General features: G+C 32.2%; 1 long non-coding RNA gene across 1 annotated transcript; it reads left to right on the forward strand.

Annotated features, from left to right (window-relative positions):
- The first annotated feature begins 6,761 nt into the window (after positions 1-6,761).
- Positions 6,762-8,490, forward strand: LOC126879607 (uncharacterized). Its single transcript, XR_007696153.1, has 2 exons — positions 6,762-7,187; positions 7,661-8,490. It is a non-coding gene; the product is annotated as an uncharacterized LOC126879607 (long non-coding RNA).
- Positions 8,491-10,580: the final 2,090 nt, after the last annotated feature.

Consider the following 10,580-nt stretch of genomic DNA (forward strand, 5'->3'; position numbering starts at 1 on the left):
AATTACTACCAGATCTAAAAAAGAGTCTTGGAAAAAATACGTTCAAAGTATTAACAGGAATACTAACATGTCATCCGCATGGAAAAAAGTAAAGAAAATAGCTGGCGTCAATACACAAAATGGAATAAAATACCTAGAACGAAATGGAAACCTAATTATTGAAAACAAAAAAATTGTAGAAGAATTAGCTGAAACATACAGACAAGAGTCTACAAATGAAAATTACAACAATATTTTTTTACGTTATCGGGAAGAAGAAGAAGCAAATCCAATAGAAGTTGTAGCTAGTAACGATGATATAAATACTCCAATTAATAAAACAGAACTGTTAGAAGCTGTCCAAATGTTAAAAAACACATCACCAGGCCCAGATGACATACCCGCAATATTCCTACAACAGTTACCTAACGAAGCTTTAGACTTCCTATTGAACCTTTTTAACATAATCTGGTGTAAACAAAAATTTCCCGACTTATGGAGACAAGCTATTGTCATCCCTATTCTAAAACCTAATAAGCCGGCAACAGCAGCAGAATCATATAGGCCAATATCACTTACATGTTCTACTTGCAAATTGCTAGAGAAAATAATAAATAATAGACTTATGTGGCATTTGGAACATCACAATTTACTCATACCGGAACAAGCTGGATTTCGTCCCTTAAGATCCACTACAGATAATGTTTTACATTTAGAAAGTCAAATTAATGAAGCCTTCTGTAACAAACAGAAATGCATAGCTGTTTACTTTGATATCAACAAAGCATTTGATTTGGCATGGCGATACAGAATATTAAAAAAGCTACAGACTTGGGGAATTCAAGGAAACATGTTAGCATTTTTGAATAACTTTCTACATCAACGCAAATTTTCAGTACGAAGTAATGGAGAACATTCTACTATTAAGTCTCAGGACAATGGAACACCACAAGGATCTGTAATTAGCCCTACACTTTTTTTAATTGCAATGAATGATGTTATAAAAAATCTCAAGAGACCTGCACAGGCTAGATTATATGCTGATGACATGATAATGTTCGTCAAAGGAAAAAATATTAATTCCATGGTCAAATTTTTACAAGAAGAACTAAACAAAATTGATAGTTGGTCTAATACGAGTGGATTCAATTTTTCAGCTGACAAGACACAATATATTATTTTTTCCAAAAAGCCTATTCACACTAACATACCTACCTTAAAATTCGGCACAAAGTTATTGAAACGATGTACAGAGATAAAATATTTAGGTTTAACATTCGACGAAACTTTAAGTTGGAAATCACATATTAAGCAATTGGCAATATCATGTCAAAATGGTATAAATCTTCTTAAATGTTTAGCCAACAAACAATGGGGTGCTGACGGAGATACATTACTACTGTTGTATAGAAGCCTAATCCGATCAAAATTGGACTACGGATGTATTGCATATTCTTCAGCGTCAAAGTCAAATTTAAAAATCTTAGACATTATACACAACAATGCATTACGCATAATATCTGGAGCTTACAGAACAACTCCTGTTGCAAGCCTCGAGTGGGAACTTGGAGAGCCATCATTACATGAACGACGAAAATTACTTAGTTTATCTTACGTTTCAAAACAATCATCACTACAACCTGACAACCCTTTTCTTATTCAGTCATCGTTATCTAATATCAACATAAGGACACATTTACCATTTCAATTAAGGATCAAAAACATTTTAAACTCTATTGAAATTTTTAACTTTCCCTCAACACATTCAGCAAATGTAAACACGGCACCTCCCTGGTTAATACCTTTGCCTACTTTAAATTTACAACTATTATCATACCATAAATCCGAAACCAATCCACAAATATTTATAAGCAATTATAATAGAATACTTTCTTCTTTCCCTGAATATATCCAAGTTTACACAGATGCATCTAAAACAACTTCTGGTGTAGGATCGTCATTTGTCATAAGAGACACAATAAAAAGCTTCAAATTGCCCACAGAATCCACTGTGATAACTGGAGAAATGTATGCAATATACAGAGCTCTAAACCATATACAAACAGTCAAATCAGAAAAATTCCTTATTATTACTGACTCAATTAATTCCCTCCATATACTATCAAAAATGTACACCTGCAACCCGATTGCTAAATTAATTAAAAACAAGATGCAGCAGCTGAAGAACAAAACATTAGTCTTCGTGTGGGTACCGTCACATATAGGCATTAAAGGAAACGAACTAGCTGACAAAAACGCTCGAGAAATAGCAAATTCTCCAAATATCAGACCGATAATGAAACCACTAGCAGAAGATCTCAAACCGTATTTCAAACAAAAGCTTATATGTAATTGGACTAAATTTTGGGAAGAAAAATCTTCAAAGTTGAAAGAAATAAAACCAAATTTTGGACGATGGAATAACAACACTCCTAGCCGTTTCTTTCAGGTAGTATTAACCAGGCTTCGATTAGGACACAGCAAACTTACACATGAATATCTAATGAAGAAGGAACCTCAACCAAAATGTACGAGTTGTGATGTGCCGTTAACAGTGAAACATGTATTAACAGAGTGTCCCAAATATAGTGCTGAAAGACTAACTTATAACATACCATCAGTTATAACGGAGATCTTTAGTGTCTGTACCAGTGAAAATATTGTGAAATTTTTAAGAGACAGTAACATATTGTACCACATATAATTATGTAATTTTTAGTCATTATTGTATACACTAAATCCATCCGCTAATAACCAATATGGTTGATGCGGCTTACTTTAAATAAAAAAAAAAAAAATCACCTGCCGCAATATCAAATAAATCAGTATATTTATTTTTCTTAATTAATTTTACTTCAACTACAGATTTTTTCTCTTAATTTTGCAGTGGAAGAGAAGGAATACCTTCAAAATCAGACTCAATTTGATCTGGTATCAGGTTCAGATATTATTTCACAAAGCACACACTACAAAACGAACGTAATAAACAAGCCAAGCACATACTTCTTAATATGAACTACAAACTAATTTGCAGAGTAGCAGAGTACAGATTCAGACCAATCCAAATAAGTCAAAACAAAAGTCGATACGCTCTCAACTAGAATTGAAAATAAACACGTTGCGCAACACGATATTCAAACTTCAAACTGTTTGAAGAAGTTTGATTTCAAGTCAAACCTAAAGATATCGAAATCAAGTCAAGTCAAACTTTTTTACAGAAAAAGTTTGGTTTTCAAGTCAAGTCAAGTTTGTTGAATAAAATCAAACTAGTTTGACTTGATGCATCTCTAGGTAAAACAATTGGCTCAAAATAGAACAGCATGGAAAAGGAGTATCAAAGAAGCACCACAAGATTAAAACATATGGACAGAAAAATGGGTCAAATAAGTAATTTATATTTATTAAAATTGTATTGTTAAAATAAAAGTTTTGTATAATTATTAAAATGTATTGAAATGTAGATATTGAACTAGTTGTAAACAGCCCAACACCGACAGGTACGAATGGGCTTAACTGATTAAATAAATAAATTCACCCATATTCTTAACATTATTTATACAAAACAATTGTTATTGTTTAAACAATTAATAAACAATTAGGGGCGAAATTTGTGAGCAGAACTTTTTACTTTAACATATTTATAATCTAACAAAAAAAGTTTTAGAAAAATATAACATTGTTTCATTTTTTCCGAAACATTGGATCTTTTCGTTCTAATTGCACTCCCCTATAGGTCAATTATTTACTTAAACTCAATATTTCCTTACTTAGAAATTTTCTCATCTTCAAAAAGGCTCTTGATTGTTCTATTCTTGATCAAGTTTCTTATTCCGGATTTCACCATCCAACCTCAAAAGTCCACTGCTGAACATATGCCTCCTCCCCTTGTTTCTAACCCTATCTATCCTGCGCCGCTCTCATCCAGTTTTTATGTATCCTTCTTAAATCGACGATCCTTCTTGTAGGCGGTCGACCGACACTTCTCTTGTCTTCTCTTAGTCTCCATTCCAATAACCTCTTTGTCCATCGCCCATCTGTCATTCTGGCTATATGTCCTACCCATCTCCATTTTAGCCTGGCAATCCTTTCGTTAACGTCAGTTACATTTGTTCTTTAGATCCAGATTTAGATCTTGAGTAATCCAGACTTCTAAGTATTTAATTGGGTTTACTTGGTCAATATTTTAATTTTTTATCTGGATTCTTGTTATGCCATTACTCCTCTTACTGATAACCATGGCTTTTGATTTGTTTACATTTTTTATTGTTAGACCAAACTGCTCAAGTATGGTTAACCGCCCACTCATATTGAACATATCTTGCGTATACAATAGAGAAGGATAAAACGATAACTGAAAAGATATTCTTTTGAATAACATAACTTGACGACTTTTGCCTAATCATTTTCTTTGCCATTCTTTATACAATTTTTTAGTATCGTCTTTTAGACAGTTAGATTTTCTGACTTAGTTCAACGACTACAAAGTCTTCTTGTTCCTAAATTTTTTCCTGAGGCATATCCAACTTTTTAGTAATTTAATTAAGATCGATTCGCACACATCCGTGAAATGACCGTAACGGTACAGGACCTCTATTTTTGACCCTTCGCTTCGTTATAGATCATTCGCTATCTGTACACTAAAGGAAGCGAATACGTTCGATAACGAAGCGAAGAGTCAAAAATCGAGGTCCAGGCTGTATTAGTTCTTCGTCGGACCGTGATTTCGATTCTTCGCTTCGTGTTCACACAGCACAGTTCCGGGACGTGAAGATTATCAGAATGGCGATATTTTCCAACAGCGAGCTGTTGATGATTGCTGTGATCTTAGATGAAGAAGAACAACGGGTAGAGTAAACTTACACTACAAATATGTATTGTATATCCATCAAGTTTGGAATAAGAGAGCAGCGGAATTATTATTATTTACTGTATATAAATAAATAAATAAATAAATAAATAAATAAATAAATAAATAAATAAATAAATAAATAAATAAATAAATAAATAAATAAATAAATAAATAAATAAATAAATAAATAAATAAATAAATAAATAAATAAATAAATAAATAAATAAATAAATAAATAAATAATAGCTTTATTGTCCAACAGGTATCCATTTATAGGACAATTTTACATTAATTATAAACTAAATTTGAAATTACATTATTTTAAGAGTTTACAATAATTAAAGAAAAGAAAAAAGAAAAGATAATTACCAAGTGAATTAAGAATTCAAATGAGACTTAGCCATTCTGACAAGTTGACTTATACTACAGTTGAATATATCACAATAGTTTACCAAACAGTTATAATTTTCACACATAAGAAATATGGGGGAGTTTAATATCAGGTTTGTTCTTTCTTGTGTAGTTCTGAACGTGGAAACATTTCTAACAGGATAAGAAGGTACATTAAAATTTATTTGTTTGGGAATATCGGGGCAGTCAATTGAATTATGCAGCAATTTAAATAAAAATATTAGTGAAGCACAATTTCGCCTCATTTCTAATGAAACCATATCTAAACTATTACACAACTCATTATTTCTGATACCTCTCTCTGGATATATGCCGTTAATCTTAAATGATAAATATTTCAAAAATTTACGCTGCACCTTTTCAATCAACTGAACATGTGAATTATAAAATGGAGACCAAATTATAGACGCATATTCTAATTTACAACGTACATAAGAGAAATATAGTAATTTGACAGTTTTTATGTTAGTAATATTTCGGCTATTTCTGACTATAAATCCATATGATTTAAGTGCTTCAGAAACTTTTAAAGATATATGTTCAGTAAATGAAAGTTTACGTTTTAAGATGAACCCCATTAAATTGACCAAGACCAAAAGAGTGCAAGAAACTTAAAATTATAGAAGTTAAAAGAGCTGATGGACGATGGAAACAAGTTTCTTGAATATTTCAGAATGTCTCTAACCATCCTTTCATGTTGTTGCTGAATAAACTAGAAGGATGTCTAATAAAAAAATCACACACTGGAGAAAAGTTATCACACAAGTATAACGACTTGTCATTTGTTTGAGGTGTTTTGATAAACTCGTTAACTAAACTAATAAAAAATTATTTTATATAGGTGCTAACGGTTAACATAAAAAATTACAAAAACAAATATAAGTACCTAAAAATTCAAAAGTACGAGATGACGTAATATCTAAAAATAACACAACATACGTAACACAAAAGAATTTCTATGCCTATTTTTCCGATGCTGAAACAGTACGATCTAGAGTTGAAAAGGCCAGAGCAACATTTAACAACATGAGAAATATGTTCACCCATTGCGACATATCTCTCCCACTAAAAATACGGCTGCTTAAATGCTATGTATTTCCAGTCTTGCTGGATGCATTCTGTATGGCGCAGAGACCTAGAGAATAACGGAAACACTGATGAAAAAGCTAGAGGCATTCGAAATGTGGGTGTACCGACGTATCCTCAAAATATCCTGGATGACCCACACCACCAATGTAGATGTATTGCACCAAATGGGAAAACAAAAAGAAATCTCTTTCACAATTAAGAAACGGAAACTTAAATACATCGGTCATGTTATGCGGCATGATGAATATCGTATACTGCAACTGAAAATACAGGGTAAAATAGAGAGCAAATTGAAATTTTTTCTCTAAAGATACTTTACTCTTAACAGAAATTCATATTTTTTGACATTCCTCATATACTATTAATAAAACTTACTAGTAGTAATATCAGATGTAATAATGCAAAATTAATATCAGATGATTGCATCTGTAGCAGTTATGCTACGGACCATTTAAAATTAATTACGATTTTCGATTCATTCAATTATATTTCATTAAAAATACCCCTCTAGAAAATTCTTTGGAGACGCCTATTTAATCGCCTAGGTGCCTATTTTCGCAGCGAAGCAAGAGGAAAGCACCGCGCATGTTTCTATCGGATCGATACGAATCGATTTCCGATAACATTGAACAGCAGTTGGTCAGGAAACGGCTCGAAGGGCGGATGGCGCGCCGCTAGTAAGGTTATTCCCCCTTTTAAGTGACGGGATTGAAACAAATTTTCGATGGAAATCAAATAATTAGAAGGAAATCAAGCGTTAGCTAATCCCATCTACAAAACTAGATAACCAAAGTTAAACATCTCTTTGGACTTCTTCACATAACAGAAGTGGATATTCCGGCGTGCCTGCCTTGTTTCAGTAAGTACATAATACATTTATCTCTCATTCCTTCCTTGTGAAATCCAATGCATCATTGTAGTTAGATCTTTCGGTAGATTAATTTACCACATAAGTATATATAATTCATAGTATAATAATGATATTCTTTCTCATTTGCAAAGGAACATTCAATCAAGGCCATAGTTTTTTTTAGTCCAAACCTAAATTTTAATATCTTTTATACCTGATCGTTAGGCTTTTTACTTAAGGTTTTTTATCTGTGATTTATAAAAAGTTTTAACGAGTATCTATACAGCCTTCTGTCACGCCCATCTAATGCGCACGTCCCTGTCATACTGTCATGTCTGAATTGAAGTAAACTTCAGAAATTTTGACATGACATATGAATACCTAACCTACCTAATATTTGATGTTTTTGTTTGGGCCTGTTCAATATGTACTGCTACTGTTCTTGAAATACATCATAACTAATTAAATAAACTTTATTTTAGATCCCGTAACTTAGTTATTTAGTCACACAACGTGACTCTATCACGTTGATTATGTACTACCTAGTTAGATTGCTAGCCACTCTGTGATGGTTTATCCCTAGAGTGGGCTGTTTTTGTTGGATAATACACCATACCGGATTTTATTACAACCAGCATCTTCACCCAGGACCTTGCAGTAGGACTTACTCACCACAGCAGCCAACCGTTTTATCGTGCCAAAAGGGAATTTCCTACGGAATTCATCTCTATGGACTTGCAACCCTACTTTTAACCGGCTGTTGTGTAAAAGCTAAGTTTATTTATTTTTTCTGTATTTACTTTTGGGTAAGATATATTTGCTACATTGTAAACTTTTCGTATGCATACGATTAGGAAGAGTACATATATTTTCGTGATAGATAGGGTTTTAGGTTGTTGTTTTTTTTTCTTTTTGATTCAGTATAAGTAGGAGTTAATTAAAATAAATAAAATCAGGTCTTGTTTAATAATCATAAATAATTGTATCTTAAAATTAGATAGGGAATCGGGTTGTAAAATTTTGTCGTGGAGTTTAAAATAGGGAATACGTCTAGTAGGTTTTTTTTTGTAAAATATATAAAGAGTCACTGACCAACTCATTTATATAGACCTTTTTGCTATTCTGACGGACTTTTGATTTGGATTTTGATTTTAATACTTTTTCTTGGCCAGTGATAGTGGATAATTGCTTGTTGAGTGACCTTTGCGGTCCTATTTTATCTTTTCCCCATCCACTATCACTGTTATTACGTTGCGTTATATGTAAAGTGTTAACATTTAATATTTATTATTAATATATTTGTATGTATTAAGGTTGGTGTTTTATTTCAGTCTGTATTACCAGTATATGACATAGCAAGACAAGATCAGTATTTAGTATTTTTGTATTTCAGGTAGTTGTAACCAGTGTCATAGAGTTCATGTTGTTCGTTACTTCAAAATCTCGAACCTGTCCAACTTCTTGGTTCTGAGAGCCGAGTTGTTCGTTCGAGTTGGCGCCCTTTTTTCTTCTTCTTTCTTTGTTGTAACTCGATATTATTTTATCTCTAGCATTCTTATCTATTTTCCTTCCATTTTTGTATTAATAGTCTCATTTTCTTCCTAGTTACTATCATTTCATTACCAAATTTTCTTCTTATATCTCTAAAGCCAATATTCGGTGTATGGAAGCTAGCCCGAATACTCATACTTGAGATTTAGTGTCTCTCTGCCCTTTTGATTTTTTTTCCTTCTGAGCTAAGCCCCTCTTCTTTTGTCTTAAATCTCTTATCATTTATTTTACCCATCTTTATTCAGTTCTTCTCTTCAAAAATCTCTATACCCAGAGTATAGAGGGTTCACATCTTCGGTTTTAGAGCATGCAGAACTTTTTATGAAGAATATGTTTCTTTTTTTCGTAAAATCAATGATAAAAAAGTTTTCCATATGGTTCCAACATTCAGGGACATACTGTATATATTCGTATATTAGTAATTATTCATTTGTTTTTAATTTTTAATATTATCCAAATATATATTATTCATTTTAATTTTCAAAATATATCTAAATTTTATGATATAGGTAATAATAAATCACTTAGTAAATATTTGATTAGTTTTACTTACATGACTGAAACAGTATAGACATTTGCTCAATAATAATAAAAAATTTCGCTTACAAATCCTACACCGATACAGTTAATTTCTAGACCGAAATAGCATAGGATATGTAACTAATATTCTGCATACAAAACCTACTCGAATTCAGTCGCCCCCATGACTGAAATAATATAGGCATTGTATTCGCGTACGGTCACGGATGTGTGCGAACCGACCTTTACCCTGCAAATATAGGTAAAGTTCCGTTCTAATTTGTTTTTGAATCTCCATTATCTGAGAATCGATTCTCAAAATTAAAAAATTTACATCTTCGGTATTTTGGGAACGTTAGACGTGGAATTTAGGAATTTTCACACTGTCTACTAAGTTTCCACTAGATGAGTATTTCAATCGTAATTCGCAGTCAAGGTAAGACAAGGACGTTCTGTATAAATACATACTTCCAGCGACAGTTTTTACGAGTAAGCAAACAATAAAATTTGCAAATTTTTCAAATAATTTCGCTCGTGAGATCATCATAAATCTCTCTAAAATAAACAATAACTAGTTAATTTATTATTAAAGTGTTAAATAAATAATATTTATCGTATTGTAATTGCCCCATAACTTTAAAATTAAAGTAGGTACGCAAATAGAAAATTTAAATAAGGCGCCAGAGATACAGACAAGTTCATTTTATTGGTTTTTAGGTGCAGCTAATTGATCTTGACGATTTTACGACAATGAACAGAGGGACGTGTCGAAAATATGTTTATACACTCGTCGCAAAAAGTATCGCATAAATGTAATTAGTCTAGAAGTTTTGATTAGTATCTCTTAGTATCTAAATTTTTTTGGAAATTCCAGCGAATGAAACGTAAGAATACTTAACCTTTTGGTGCTCGCGTCCAGTTGTAAAACAAAATTGCTCGCGTGAGGACTGAGACCCCGCTCGTACAAAACGTTTTTTTGTCCATATTTCCCCACAGTTCAATCGGCTAGATTTGAGAACACCTGCTAGATATAATAACCTAATCAAAGCCTTAATATCTATTAAATCTGTATTTTTGGCATCTCTTTCACGTTGATAGTATTCCCCGTTTATTTGCTTGTGTACTCGACAATTCTATTCAACATGATATCAGAAAACATTTACAAATTATGCTGACTATGCTGACAAATGTGGCAGTCCTTAAGAGAGCAAATGCTGCCCGCGAGCTGCTTGATAACATCAAATATAGAAAGATGGCCTATTTTGGACACGTAGTAAGGGGAGACCAATATAATATTCTTCAACTTATTATGATGGGTAAAATCGAAAGACG

Source organism: Diabrotica virgifera, chromosome 2 (genome assembly GCF_917563875.1).
Source record: "Diabrotica virgifera virgifera chromosome 2, PGI_DIABVI_V3a".
Taxonomy (NCBI): domain Eukaryota; kingdom Metazoa; phylum Arthropoda; class Insecta; order Coleoptera; family Chrysomelidae; genus Diabrotica; species Diabrotica virgifera.